This window comes from Neovison vison, chromosome 1 (assembly GCF_020171115.1).
Source record: "Neovison vison isolate M4711 chromosome 1, ASM_NN_V1, whole genome shotgun sequence".
In the NCBI taxonomy this organism is placed as follows: Eukaryota; Metazoa; Chordata; class Mammalia; order Carnivora; family Mustelidae; genus Neogale; species Neogale vison.
The window spans coordinates 74,808,489-74,824,701 of record NC_058091.1 but is presented as its reverse complement, the minus strand read 5'-3'; positions in this window follow the sequence as shown (position 1 = coordinate 74,824,701).

Below are 16,213 nucleotides of genomic sequence, written 5' to 3'. Positions count from 1 at the left end.
GATGGTGGAAAGAGGATGTGTTTAGGTTTGGCTATCCTAAACGTGAGGACCCTATTGAACAGGCCTGTAGAGTTGCCGGGCAGGCTCTTGACGATGCAAGACCAAAGCCAGATGGCGATGGCACATATGAGGAGCATCAGATCCCTGCATGGGACAAAAAAAGCACTTGAGTTAAGATCTACTGTAGAGCTCCAAAGTTCATTGTGTTGCATTTCCTCCCTCGGCATGGTATGTGTGTTTAGCAAAGAGAATTGGCAGGACCCAATGCTCATGAGACTGGATCAGGCAATTCCAAGTTTATTATAAGAAATTTCTACTCAAATTACTAATAAGATGAAGTTACTCTGTTGTGTTACTTGAAGCTCTAGAGAACAGGACTGGCTTAGGGGAGATGTACTTCTGCCCAAACTGGAGGGCGGGATGTACTCCATTCTTGTGTAAGTTAGCGTGTTACGTCATGAAGTTAGGACTTAAAGAAACTGACAAGCTATTACTAGTTGCCGCTAAGAAAAAACCTGCTAAAGAAATAGCCAGGCTACTACCGTTTGGACTCAGGATATGGAAAAAGAAGAATTCAAGAGTTTTTTCTTATCCTTATCCTTTAAAATTAAAAATACTTCTCTTTCCTTTCTCTTATTTAAGTAACTACATAATAGCTTTTGGGCAGCGATATAAAAATTACAGGGTAGGCCAGAATATGGGGAAAATTTTAATTAAATTGGGGGTTTTGTTTGTTTTTTTCATTTATTAAAAAATGTTGAGCCAAAAATCCCAATTTCCCCCTGCCCCTTTTTATATGTCCTTATGCATTTGGCAGAGTTCATGACAAAACCTCTTTCCAGCTGTGGACCCACCAAAAGCCTTTTCTGAAGCTCCTACTAATTTGGACTAAACTGACTGGTTGAAAGCTTCACACAGAAATCCTGCCAGGAAATGTCATAAGGTCCCTTGACATTTAATTCTACAAACAGTCTTATCTGTTGGAGAAATAAATAAAAATGAATGAAAAGTTATTTTTTGCCTTTGCCTTTGTTAGCTTGTTTTCACTTAGTTTCAGAGAAACAGAACCTGAAAACAACAGAACTTCATTTTGCCTTCAGTCTGGTATTTTTGAACCCAAAGAGAAGAACTTTCATGACACTAAGTGGGTTCCTAAGGAAAGAAGAAGGCAAAGTACTATGTAATGAATAAGGTTTCTGGGGGGAAGACATGTCACCTTTCCATCAGCTGTGAGTGGTCCCGGAGCCTTCCGCGGCAGGAGATCTCACCTAGTGCCTCAGAGCGAAGGGCTGGACTCTGGAACCTGTCATATTGATCTCTGTGTACTGCATTGCCATTCTCAACAATGAAAAAGACACAGTCCTTGTCCTCAGCTTGTAAATCCAGGGGCTGGGGGGTGCTGGCAAACAAAGAGGTAAGGAGTTAATTAAAATAGAGGCCAGTCTTTTCAGAGGAGAAGCCCAGGGTGGCTATAAGAGGAACTTAATCACTTCTAACAGTGGAGGATGTATGAATCATGTGTTTCTGATATTTTGAGTTTGGGGGCCTTGCCGACCCTGGATGGGTGTCCTCCTGGGGCCAGCCAATGCTTAGAGGTCGTAAGGGACTCTGTGCCTGGGTGCCAGATGCAAATCAGACAGTCCAGATACTCTCTCCTCCTTCCTGCCTTCTACTCTGGGCCACAATTTCACTGTCCTAATCACCCCAGAGACAGGTACCAGGCAGCTAGAGACTAGGGCCTGTCTCTATACCCCAGGGCCCACTGAAACTATTCAAACTAGCCAACTTACTCAGCCTTGCCCATCCTTTCCTTAAGACTCCAGTAAAGGCTCCTGCCCACCTTTTTTCTCCACTCCCCTTTGTCTTCTGACTAACCCTGTGTGGTCCTGCCTGCATAGCGGGGCATGCCTTCTACTTCTGTGAACTTCAGGGACCAAACTATCTTTTTGGAGCCGATTGTCTTCAGACCATGGGTCTCACCATACCTGAATAACCATAAAATCTACATTTAAAACATAAGCATGGGAGAGAATTGGGTGAAGGAAGACTTCTGAGAGAGGATGACACATAAGTCCACTCCTGAGGAAGGAGTGGAAATTGCCAGATGAGGTCAGATGGGGAGGGAAGGAGGGTGTTCCAGGCACAGGGAAGCATCTGGAAAAGCACATTTAGATACAGTTCAAGTAGTTCACTTGCCTACAGCTCAAGGTATTGGATGAGGAGAAGAAACGAAGCTGAAGAGGAAATGAGGGCCAGATCACAAAGGACTTCTGTGCCCTGCTGTAGAGTCTGGATTTGAACATAGGAGACTCTCCCTCTCCATGGTGTCCATCCCTTTGGAGGACATCCTCAGGAAGTTTTAGCTTCTGACAAAATGGCGCCCTGTGGCTGAAGTGCTTGACTTGCTTGAGAAAGGGGGCCTGTGGTGATGAGGTTTGTAGCTTTGCTGTCGCTCTAGGGTGTGTTTTTCCGGCTTGGTTCTGGATCTCAGCTAATGACTGAGTTGGGTGAGCCACATCCTTAGTGCTGCCTGAGTGTTAGTTTTCTCATCTCAAAGCCTTTTGAGTTTGCCATTACACTGTATAAGAGATTTCCCGGATGAATGCAACAGAAACCTCCCTGACCCTGACTGACAGATATTTGTTCCAGAGCCAGGAAACAGTCGCCAGTTGGCCTCCTGCAATGAGAGAGATGATTTTTATTGATTTCCCTCCTCACACAGTGCTGACGGTATAGGCCTGCAGAAAAGCAAGCTGACGAAAATACAGAGTGTGGATTGCCAACTCGTGTTTGTCCTTATTTCCAAGGACAAACACAAGCCCTGTCTCCAGGAGCTGCTTCTCTACCACAAGACAAATGAGCTGCTGAAGTGTCATGATTTTGAAATCCAAGCAATATACATAAAGGATATTTTACTGATCAACCTCAAAGAATCTGTCATATATTAAAAAAACGATTCAAACCCTGTTGCTTGTTTCAGAATTTTGCACTGGGGTCCATTGTTCTTCTGAGACCGGGAGTGTTCCCTGAAGGAGAGTTGCTCAGACTGCCTGTACCACCCGTTCACATGTCCTTGAAGTACCAAGAGCATCAACTTTTTTTTTTTTTTTAAGATTTTATTTATTATTTGAGAGAGAGAGAGAGCATGCCCCCCTGAGGGAGTGACAAGAAGAGACTGTCAACCAGACTCCCTGCTGAGCTCAGAGCCCGACATGGTGCTTGATGTCAGGACACGGAGATCAGAAGTGAGCATAAACATAAACCAGGAGTTGGAGGCTTAAAGGACTGAGCCACACAGGCAACCTTGATTCACAGTATTCTGATGACCTTTAAAAAACACATCAGTAAAGAGAATGAGAGGGAGGGAAGGATGGAACGCCTACAGGCCTTGTTTGTCTTCTCTCTGACGCTCCGCCTCTATCATTCCCTTCTTGTCTCTCCTTCAACATTTCCTGCATGTCTGAAACAGACCCACTACTGTGGACTCCAAGATACAAGGTGTGTTTCTTACGTTGAAAAGCTACGCATAGTCTTTGATTAAGCTAATTTTTGTTGAATTATGCAAAAATCATACTTATTTTGAGTCCCCATCTCTGTTACTTAAAAAAAAAAAAAAACAACCAAAATTGTCAAACAAAAACAAGACTATACCCCTTCAATATATTGTTCTCTGGGAGACACACTAGTGAGGTGGAAAATGGTGGGGAGGTAGGGCAAGGGGATGTAATCAATTTTAAAGGAATTGAAAAGTTTTCTCCTTTAGTGCGCATTGTTTCTTTTCATGTCTTAACCATTTTCTTTAAGTGTTCATGTTTCCGCCCATAAAGTTCTACAGCCATCTTTTTCATGCTTCCTCTATAAAGTTCTAAAGTCCTTTTTAAAAATTTTAATTTAAATTTTGTGAATAAGCAATAAATTTGCATGGTTTAAAATTCAAAGCAGTTCAAAAGGGTATATACCCAGTGAAAAGTTTCCTTCTCCCCCTGCCTTTCCCTCCCAGTGGGTCCCTCAGCTGCCCAGCTCTCTGCCCCGGAGACAACCACTGTCACAGATGGCTTAGCTCAATGTCAAATAGTGTAGGATAGTCCAAATGTGAGGCCATAATTGCAACACCCATGTGGAGCAATGGTGAGAAGAAAGGGCCAGGAGTTAGAGAGTGCATCCCAGTCCTATCCAGACAGCTCTTAATTCATTTGTGTCTATTTCTCACTATTAACATAAAAATAATAGTAATGTTCCTTAGCTATCTCCCTTACAATGAGAATCCACTAAGATGATGTGTATGAATGCATTTCGAAAAACTCTTCCCTATGGGAAGAGAAAACCTAGAACCTAAAGCTTAACCCGTCAGGCATGTTTGTCACGGGAGGGACTTGAATGGTTCACAGTATTGCACGAGAAACTTTCATTTGATTTCAAATGAAATTCGAGTTATTGATTTCAATGATTTCCAATGAAGAGACGTATGTGGGCAGTCTACTGGGCCCAGTAGGGAAGAATAAAAGGTAGATTTATTTCCTGTCAGTTTTGAAATGCTCTCTTTAATTCTTCCATCACCTAGCAGAAGGGGTGGCCTCTCTTAGATGTGTAACTCAGCAAAGAATGTGACTCTTGTAGCTGCTGATCTGCCACCTTTGGGGCCATCGGAGGCTTATTTCCTGGGCTGCTTGACTCCTTTCTGGTCCGTGGAATGATTTCCAATCAAGGAAAGATGTGGTCTAGGCTACTTTGAAAAATGTGTGAGCTGGGGGAAAACACAGACTGCCCGAGGACTGTGACCTCAGGATTGCTGTCAACATTCTCCCTGAGGCGAAGTTTGCCATTGACTTTAGAGGAAGTTGTACTTAGGGAAGGAATGCAGACTCCCTGCACAGTTAAATGTGCATGTGTGAAGGAGAACTGGTCTGATAGCCTGGGGCCGGAGCCCTTGTTTATCCACAGAAGATAGGAAGCAAGGAGTAGAGATAAGGCTGGCTTTCCCTGTGTGTGTGTGTGTGTGTGTGTACACGCGCGCGCCTGTACCTGGCCCCAGAAAGGCTGTGTCTGGGGCAGATAGGAACTCTGGGTCACGGGCTGAGTCACCTGTGGGGCCAAATAGAGAAACCCTGCAGTAATGTGGAAGGGATCAGTGTCCTCTGGTCAGAGAGCTCTTCTGCAATTTATCAAAGGAATCCCAAGTTTATGCCTTTTGTAGGCCCTTCCTTTTTAAAGAGACAATTATTAATTTTCAGAGACTCAATAAATGATAAACTTGTGAGCATTGTTTTTCCATTATAAAGCAGCTTAAGCAAAGCCCCAGGATGCCTGGGAGAATATCCAAATTGGCAAGCCTTTCCTGCCGCCTCGCTCCCTTTTCCCTCTTCTTGGTTCCTCTGGGACAAGAAGTAAAGGTTACTCCATAGGTAACAATCTAATGATCTAATGGTGTCTCTGGTCATCTTGACCTTTGGATGCTGGGAATTGAAGTTGTCTCTTAGGTTATCTTTTAAGTTACTTATCTTCCATGGATCAGGGAAACATCAGGTACTTTTCAAAGGGTGTTTCAAAGGGTACTTTTCAGTGTGTTTTAGTGAATTAAGGTGGGATGTCTGGGTGGAGACACTGATTCTCTTTGTTGTTCCATCAGGGGATCTTTGGAGAAATTTGCAGTTCTCCACTGACTGGAAGCAACTGGTGGCTTTTGGTTAGGGTTGAATATAAATCAGAGCTCTGAACCCTGCATTTCTATGAGGAATTATAGTGACTGATGAACCAAACAGGCTTGGTTAAACAAGTTGCTTAAAATCCACAAGACATCAGGAGCTTTGTAATAGGTTTGGTAATAATTAAAATAGTTAAAATGCTTCTGTCTGGGCAGCAATTAGTTTTCTCGACAAATACAGAAAATGTGTCATTTATGCCATTGCCTTCAGTCAGTCAAACCCATGATTTGTATGTGAGATGGTTTTAGCTTTTTGACAGCAATGGAACTCAAGGAACCTGGGTCAAGACCTAGCGGCCTAAGAGATTACCTCCTTATTGCCATGGTTCTCTTCAAAGTCTTTCTACAAGAACATCTTTGCTACAGGGAGGGCAGCTGAGGATTGAGAGGCTTAGCTGGACCGCTCCATCTCCCCAGTGGTATTTCAGAAAGATAGGGCTAATGCCCATGGCTGGCTGATTGGATTCTGTGACTCGGGGAGCCTGCCTTAGATCTTTAGGTTATTCCCTTATACTTTCCTGGATGTATGAGCTCTTTGCACCGGCACCTCTGCTCTCTGTTGGTACTATTCTTGTCTCCCCATCCATGGCCAAAGATGGGGGCAGAGAATAGGTGTACTCCAAACTGAGTTACTAACTAGATTTCTAAGTTTCTGATTACTTCTAAGACCCTGCGCCCAGAAGGAGCCCAGAGTGGGTGTAAGCCTAGAGTATATCACACTGTTCAGGGTGCTCATCCTTATCCTCTTAATAAATTTTGGACCAGGCATCATGTGGCTGAAGTTAGTATCTATGACAGCTCTTATAAATGCTAGGAAAAGCAGTTAATGGATAGAAGTCAGAGGCTGGGAGTAAGGGGATTCAATGAGCTACACTACTGATGATAACAATTACGAGTATGTACTAAATATTTAATAGGCTGACATTGTGATAAATGTTTTTTATGTAATACCTAATCTTCATAACCATTCTACGCCCTAGGAATTATATCCATTTTACAGATAAGGAAACTAAAATTCACAGAGATAAGCAAGTTGAGCAGTTCAGTGGTGAGTAATGTTAGATGTTGGGTTTGAGCCTACCTCTGACTGATGAGATCTGCTTTTCTTTTTTATTTTTTTTATTTTTTTTTTTAAAGATTTTATTTATTTATTTGACAGAGCGAGATCACAAGCAGGCAGAGAGGCAGGCAGAGAGAGAGGAGGAAGCAGGCTCCCCGCTGAGCAGAGAGCCCGATGCGGGGCTCGATCCCAGGACCCTGAGATCATGACCTGAGCCGAAAGCAGCGGCTTAACCCACTGAGCCACCCAGGCGCCCCAGAGATCTGCTTTTCTGAATGTAACTCTACTGCCATGGCCATTAGTCTTGTAGGTTTCTTCTGGGTTTCTCCAGAGTAAGGCCTCTGGGCCATTCCTCTTGGTGTTCTCAGTGCCTAATCATCATGTCTGGTTGTCTGGCATTAAATCCTCTTCTCATGAAGCTATAAGACCTCCACTGACACAGAACTGTCCATTGTCATGTCCAAAGACAGCTCTTCAAAATATTTAGAAAATTTATTGGGAGGAAAGGAAGGGAAAACAAAACAAAACAATACAAAACATAACGATGGTCAATAGGAACGTAGGCGGCAATGGTTTGTGCCGACAGGAATGTTTTCATGAGCCTTCCCCTCACCAGCATTCTAGTGAAATGAAGGGACAAGGACCACCAGGAGCCAGAGGACAATTATGCAAACCCTATGGATTTATTTCAAATGCATCAAAAACTCTTACTTTTCCTGAGTAAGTTTTGTTTTCTTCTTCCTTTCTTAATCCTGTAGACCCAACCTAGACTTGGTTGCAGGATCTTTATCTTATTTCCTGGGTCAAGAACTCAAATTTAAAAATTGAAGAATTTTTTGCCATTGAGGGTTGGCTACTCTATTACCTAGGTTCTAAAAATAATGCTTTGCCTCAGAACGTGACATCTGCTGTTTTCTGTTTTACTTTTATCTTATCACTGGCTCTCCAGTTCAAACTGTTCACCAAGGGCAGTGACATGCCAGAGGAGGGTGTTCAGTGCCTCCACATCTCCTTTAGGCAAGGAAGGACAAGTACGCTCTGAGAACAGGTCGACTCTGTGTCTCTGAAGAGCCATTCACTTCCTGGTCCATCACTCAGTGCATCTGTGACAAGGGGCAGATACCAGCACCTTAGAGCACCCAGGGGCTCTGAGTTGGCCCTACTTATGGGATGTGACCAGTCACTGCTGGGGGTGAGGACAAGCCCTGGGTTCTGTCCAGAAGGCATACAATAGTTTCATTTCAAAGTTTTTCCTTTTTTTCTTTTGGTTGGGAAATAAATCCCTCAACTCTGATGACAGACAATGACCCACTCTAAGGGCTGAGGGTAAGTCAGTGTATTAGATTTCTGAGGAGAGCAGTGTTTTGAGAATGCCACACAGACCGCTTGTCTGCTTTCAGATCAGAGGACTGAGGCATTGTTTATGTAGTTCGTGCACTCAGGGAAATGGGTCACTTGGTGTCTTAGTCTGTTTGGGATCCTACAACAGAATATCATAGACTGGGTAGCTTATAAACAACAGACATTTATTTTTTATAGTTCTGGAGGCCAAGAAGTTCAAGATCAAGGTGATGGCAGATTTGACGCCTGGTGAGAGCCTGCTTCTTGATTTACTGATGGTTGTCTTCTTGCCATATTCTTACATGGCAGAAGAGGCAAAGTCACTCTCTCTGACCTCTTTTATAAGGGCAGAAATCCCATTTGTGAGGCTCCAACTTCACGACCTAATTACCTCCCAAAGGCCCCACCTCCTAATACCATGGTGGGGGGGAATATTGGGATTTCAACATATGAATTTTAGGGGGACACAAACATTCAGTCCATGGCATGTATATAAAGTCCACGAGGCATGTTTTAGTGGGCAGTTTTAATCTTCTTCCTCATCAGATCTTTCTAAAGATGGCCCGGAGAGTCCCCTTGTGTTACTGGCAGAGCTGGTGAGAAGCGCAGCGTCTGAATGAGGGACTGCGGGATGAGAGGAGAATGTACACGGGCGATCCACAAGGTAGTGGGAGGCTCAGTCCTTTGCTAGTTTTCTGTTTCTCAGCACTGTCCCAGAACCTGTTAGAAATGCCCAGCCTTGGGCCCCACACCAGACTTGCTGAATCAGAATCTGTATCTTTTTTTTTTTTTTTAAAGATTTTTATTTATTTATTTGACAGACAGATCACAAGTAGGCAGAGAGGCAGGCAGAGAGAGAGAGAGAAGGAAGCAGGCCCCCTGCTGAGCAGAGAGCCCAATGCGGGGCTCCATCCCAGGACCCTGGGATCATGACCTGAGCCGAAGGCAGAGGCTTTAACCCACTGAGCCACCCAGGCACCCCCAGAATCTGCATCTTAACACGGTCTCCAAGTGATTGATACGGACGTTAACATTTTGATAAGCGCTGCTCCAAACTCAAAACACATTTCCATTAATATCACACATGTTGCCACTGTTGTCTGCTAGCAGGGAAGCAAGATTACTCAAGTCATTAACATAGTTCTTCAACTTTTGTTATTAAGGGTAGTCATTTGTTTATTTGAATGGAAATGGCCTGCTTTCTCTGAATCTGGTTGTTGTGTATCAGTAAATCACAGGCTGTTTTTTTCTCTTCTATGTACTTCATAGCTCTCAGAAGGAGCTAAAGGTCAGTCCGTTCTTTCAGGCCCTGGTGCCTATTACCAGTTCAGTCTGACATTTGGATGTGTCGGCGTCCTTCTTTGTGCCAGTAACCGGTGTGTAGCCACAACATGGTCGGAAGGCAGTGGCCACAGCCACTGCCTGTTGTGAACAGCTGTTGGTTTTCTTGACCCAACCCCTATTTCCTTCTCCTTTTGTAACAGCGTCTTTCTTGTAGGAGGTGTGCAGGTGGGTGGGACCCCTTGTCAAGGTCCTTTCCCCTCTGATGACCAGGGGTTGGGATGTGACTACAGCAGGCCCAACGGGATGCTCTCTGCTGTGAGGCCAGGGCTCATTGACTATATCGTACCAGCTGTAAGGACCATTGCTGCTGAGATCCTAGAGCTTCTGGATTACTGTACCGCCCGAGGCCTATTCATATTCTTATAGAGTCTGTTTTTACTTATCCAGGGTAGCCAGGTTTCTTTCTGTTGATTCAAGCCAAAGAATCCCAGCTGAGCAGAGGAATCTAAATATGGTTCATGTTGTGGAAAACCAATTTGGATCTTTTAAAAATTTTTTTAAAAGATTTTATTTATTTGATAGAGAGAAAGCACCCATGTGCATGAGTGGGGGGAGGGGATGAGGGAGAGGGAGAAGCAGGCACCCTGCTGAGTGGGGAACCCAGTGCAGGCTCAATGCCAGGACCCTGAGATCATGACCTGAGCCAAAGCAGATACTTAACTAACTGGGCCACCTAGGCAACCCCCAATTTTGGTCTTAATGAGGAGAGCAGGCACTTATGAATCTCCACAGTCTTCTACAGCCTTCTACTCTGTTTCATTGGCTGGATTGTGTCTATAGCCAAGTAAAACATTTTAAGGTTTTCAAATGTATTTGTAATTTCTCTTCCTTACCTTGCTGTACTTTAATATATGTGTATATGTCTATGAAAAGGCTAATATTGATCAATAATTACCAGGGTACAGGTAGTCAATACTTTTGTAGCAACTGCAACATTAACCTCAGTGTGTTTTTTAGTTTTTTAAAGTTATGACTTTGGTCTTCAGATGATCTTAATACATCCTAAGCAAGTTAAAATTTAGTCCCAGGAAAAGAAAGAACATGTGTATAGCTTATCAATTTATCATATGGAAAGCAGTAGTATTAGTCCAGACCTATCTACTTAATGACCATCAGAAGATATTACTTACTTGGCAGCTTTCAGAGACTGTGTAAAAATTCACATACCTTTTCCACAAATGAATTTCTTAATTTTATTAGTAAACACAAAGGACTGACGGTGATAGAGACTGATCAAATGAATAAATAATACTGCCTTATAAAAAAATCAATTGAGTCAAACCCAGGGCATAATTAACAATATAGCTCCTAGTTTTAAAATGATGTTGGGAAAAAAAAAAATGGAAGTGGGTTCTAGTACAACACTGGTTGATTTAATGTCATAAATAAATAATCAGTACCTTTCAGCCATTAAAAAATATTGTAGATTAATATTTAATGGACATGTATTCATAATAGAGAAAGAAAGGGTATGTACCATGTGACTGCATTTTATCTGTTATTTATTATTTATGGTAATATTACTTATACATGCAAATATTCTAATGTCTTACAATAGTCACCTCTGGGTAGTTTTATTTTTTCTTACTTTATTGATTTGTTTTATTTTCATTCCAGTTATGTGTTTTTAAAAATTTTTTCTATTAAAATATGTTTTGCTTTTATAACATTAAAAAGAAAAGGTTATTTTTAGTTAAAAATAAATTAGAGTCTCAGTGGACTTTGTGTGTAAATTAATATGGGAAAATTTGTCAAGGATTATATATCTAGACTAAACCTTGTTATACCATGTAGAAATACTAAATTTCCCTGACAATGCAGGAAAAGTCTTGTTAGCTTTTATTTTTTATTAACCAAACTCAATGGAACTTAAATTAAGAAAATATTTCTTTAACAGTTCGCTTTAATTTTGTAAAAATATCCTACAGTCAGTGATTTTTAAAAAAAGAGAATAAATTGAGCTTGTGTTGTAATACATTGCTGTTTTCTAGACCAGAGCTTCTCAAATTTTAATGTGCAGATGAGTCCCCTGGGGAATCTTGCGAAAATGTAGATGGGTCTGGGGTGAGGCCCGAGATTCTGGATTTCCATCATGCTTCCAGGTGGAGCTGGAAGCTGCTGGTCTGTGGACAATGGTTGGAGTGGCAAGGGTCTCTAGATAGGAATTGTTCTTATGGACATCAGAAATCACTCTGAGCCAAGGAAAAAGTAAATAATCTCTGAGCAAAAGCTTTTACAGCCCAGGGTAGAAAGTTGGGAAGACTAGAGCTTTCTGGGTCTGGAACTTGAACATTGCTTCAGAGTGGGACTGAGGTCAGAGGTGCAGGCAATAGGAGTGAGGGCTGCAATGTCGGACCAGAACATAGGCAAGTGAGCTGAGGAGGAACCATCATAGGAGGGAGGCCATCTTACCGACATGGCTGTTCCTCACCATATTATTTTCTACAGTCTTCCTGAAGGTGCCACTGCTAGTCTCCTTCACCCAGTGGATTAGAAAGAGATAAATATTGGCAGCCTCTGGGGAAGCTACTTTGGGAGACGTTGTAGCCTGTGAGCGTGAAGGGAGGGAAAAGGCGGGGTGAGGTCTGAATGTTGGTGCTGGCTCCCGAGCCAAAGTGGTCACGTGGTGGAGAGAGAAAGGGACCTCACAATAACTTGGGATCCTTGGTCTCGAGTGGGTCTGAAAATCTACTTGTGCACCAACTGACAGGGTTAAACCAGAGTCTGTGGACCTCTTTTAAGAACATGTGCACAGCTCCAAAAGGATTAGTACTTTCTCTTTTCAAGTGGAAATTAGAATACCTTTAATGCACTGCTGCGAGAAAGCCTAAAGCCACGGGCTTCTGGATTAATGTTGTATAGGGAATTTGAGGCAGAAACTTAGATTTCATTTCCCAATTGACTTGCATTCTGCAGGTGGAAAGGCAAGAATTAATTTGCCTCCAAGATACAATAAAAGTTGCAATTGAAGATTAGAAGTAATCTTTTGAACTAGTTGCTTGGTCCCGTCTGGGCCTTGATGTTTGTGACTGAGAAGTAGAATTAAGAAAAGTACCTGTCTCCTAGAGTTGCTGTGAGGATTATAAAATCAACACATGTAAAGTGCTTAGAACATTCCCCGACATACTGTAAGTACTCAATAGGTACTAATGGAAATTGTATTATTATTATTATTGTATTACATCATTATTTGCATTATTATGTTACAAATTGTTGTATATACTATTATTATATTACAATTATATTAAATTACAATTAAAGTATTATAAATCATTAAATTACAACTATAATTATATTAAATTATATATGGTAATAATTATATATAAAACATATAATTATTATATTATAATAGTACATTATATTAAATTATATTATTATTCTTATTATTATTACTCAGCTGTGCAGTTGTGGGCAAATTGCATTATTTCCCTGAAATTATTCCTTTTATGTACAATGAAGGTAATAGTGCCTATTTCATGAGCCCTTTAGGGATATAAAAGGATAGATGAGGGCGCCTAGGAGGCTTAGTTGGTTAATTGTCTGTGTTCCAATTAGGTCATAATCCCAGGATGCTGGGATCGAGACCCTCATCAGGAGCCTGCTTCTCCCTCTGCGTCTCTTTCTCAATCTCTCTCATGAATAAATAACTAAAATCTTAAAAAAAGAAAAAAAGGGATGGATGCTGAGATAGGTGCTTGGCTGGTGCATGGGTAGAACTTGGCTGCTGCTGTGCAGAGCTGGGAGATCCCTTGTGCCTGCCAGTCATTTGCGTTTACATGGGAGTGGGGACTTATTAGGGAAGTGGACTAATTAGGGAAGTGTGCACTCCAGGGAACCATGATCAAGGCCAGATTGTGAGAGTAGCTGATCAAGGAAGACATCTGGGAGAAGTGCACTTTGCAGGCCAAGATCAAGTCTAGCCTCTGCCAGGGTGAGGAAGGGGTCCTTTGGGGCCAGAACTTGATCTGCCCAGTCTTGCTATGAGGGAATCTTAGGTCTGTGCTTGAACCTCTGTGGACTAAGTATAATCCTGCTGTCAAGATCCTCCATACTCTTGCCTAGAGATGCTGGAAGTCCTAGGTCAATTGGCAGACCGGCCTTGAGGGCAGGCAGGGGGCGAGGCACGTGGCGCAGCAAGGGTAAGTCTTGATGGAGTGCCCTCCCCTTGGACAGCCCATCTGTTGGCCACACTAGCCTGGGAAAATCAAGGGCTCATTGCCTAATGGCAGGAATGTTGGGGTGCCTGAGCCACTCCCTTCAAATTGCATTTTTTAAATGAAAGAAGATATGTTTTGTAAAATACATCATGTAGTATAAAATGCACAAAACACAAGTACATTGATCAATAAATTATCACAAAGTAAACACATAACCATCACTTGCATCAAGACATAGAATCTTGCCCGAACAGGAAGCTTTCCATGTACCACTTTCCCAGCACAGGTCCCTCAGTGCGTGGGATATCTAATCAATACCCTGACTTTCAGGAACCACTTCCTTCTTATGGTATAGTTTTATCACCTAAGAGTTTATCTTTAAACATGAGTAGCTTCTTTTGTTCAAACTTTGGTGAGATTTCAGTTATATTGTTGCATCTAGCTGAGGTTTGTTCATGTTCTTTGCTGTGTGCATAAAACTATAGTTTACAGTATTTATCAATCCTATTGAGGATGGACATTTAGGTTATTTACAGTTTGGGGGGTTCTGGAATAACGCTGCCATGAACATTCTTTTATAGGTCTCCAGGTGATCATTGACATGCATTTGGTTAGGCTTATACCTTGGAGTTGACTTGCTCAGTCATAAGGCATGTGTATTTTTAACCTTAATAGATTATGTCAGGTTATTTTCCCAAGTGGTGTTACCAATTTATAGTCCCACCAGGCATGATTAAGAATTTTAATTGCTCCAGATTCTCACCAACACAGTAATCTTTAAATTTTAGTCATTTTGGTAGGTGTGTACTAATTTTGTCGCATTAAAAAAATTTAATAGCAGTTTTATTGCTCTATAATCCACATACCATACAAGTCACTCATTTAGAATGTATAATTCAGTGGTTTTTCATGTATCCATGGAATTGTGTGGCCACCACATATTGTAATTGTTACTTTCCTGATTCCTAATAGATGACCACCCCTTTGCGTGTTTGCAGATCATTTGTCTTCTTTTTAAGCTTCTGTCTTAGTTTTCTATCGGGTTGTCCATCTTTCTTTTACTGTTTCATAGGGGTCCTCTGATCTTGAGCCCTTCTTCAATTTGTGGCTCTTGTTTAACATCGCTATCTGATAAATAGAAGTTTTCATTTTTTGGGTGCCTGGGTGACTCACTTGGTTAGGCGACAGCCTTCAGCTCAGGTCATGATCTTGGAGTCCTGGCATCAAGTCCCACATCGGGCTTCTGGCTCCATGGGGAGTCTGCTTCTCCCTCTGACCTTCTCCCCTCTCATGCTCTCTTTCTCTCTCTCTCTCTCAAATAAATAAAATTTTTTTTAAAAAGTTTTCATTTAAAAGAAAAGATTTATGAGAAAGAAAGAAAAAGGGAGAGCATGAGCAGGAGGAGGGGCAAAGGGAAAGGGAGATACTGAGCAGGGAGTGGGCTGAGTAGGGAGCCTGACGTGGGGCTGGATCCCAGGACTTGAGCTGAAATCAAGACTTGGATGCTTGACTGACTGAGCCACCCAGGCACCCTAGAAGTTTTCATTTTTGTTGTAAATTAATCATTGGTTTTTTTTTTTTTTTTTTGGTGAGAACTTTATGTGTCCTATTTAAGGAATGCTGTATTTTCCTGCCTCAGGTCATGAAGTTAGTCTCCTATACGGTTTTCTAGAAAGTTTGTTATTTTGCCTTTTACATTTAGATCTCTGATCCACTAAGAAGTGATTTTGGTGTATGGTGTGAGTTAGGGAGTTCAAATTTTATGTTTACTCCATTGGAATATTCAGTTTTCCTAGCACTATTCATTGATACATCATCTATTCCCTCCTGTTCTGCAGTGCCCCTGCTGGCCTAAATCAAGTATCCATTTATGCATGGGTCTGTGTTAGGGCTTTCTTTTTTATTCTGTTGATATAATTGTATATGTTTGTGCCAATAACACACTGTCTTAATCATTGTAACTTTTAGAATGTGATTTGATATTTGATATCTAGAAAAGCAAGTCATTCTGTCTTCTTTTTCTTTTTTCTTTTCTTCAAAAACATCTTACTATCCTTAACTCTTGCATTTCCCTATAAATTTTAAAATCACCCTTGTCAAGTCCCACAAAAAGATCTGCTAGAGGGATGCCTGGGTGGGTCAGTCAGTTAAGCTCCTGCCTTTAGGTCAGGTCATGACACCAGGGTCCTGGGATGGATCCCACATTGGACTCTCTGCTTGGCGAGGAGCCTGCTTCTCTTGCTCCCTCTGCCTGTTGCTCCCCCTGCTTGTGCACACCTGTTCTTACTCAAATAAATAAATCTTTGGAAAAATGAAAATAAAAAGATCTGCTAGCATTTTGACTGGAAGAGTTTCTTCATTCTCTTTCCCTCCCCACCCCCACTCTTTAATAACATGAATCCCAGGAGAATTTTTCTCATTTTGTGAGAGGTCTTATTCCAGGTGCACCCAGTTCACGTGCCCTACAACTGGGATGGCCGTGACAGTGGTCCATATTGGCTTTTGTAGGACCAGCCTCTGGACCCACAGTTGTAGAGTTGTCCAGGCTTGAGAGCCATCTGAGTTCCTGACCTAAGGGAACAACCAGGACTACTTGGGAATATCTGGGGA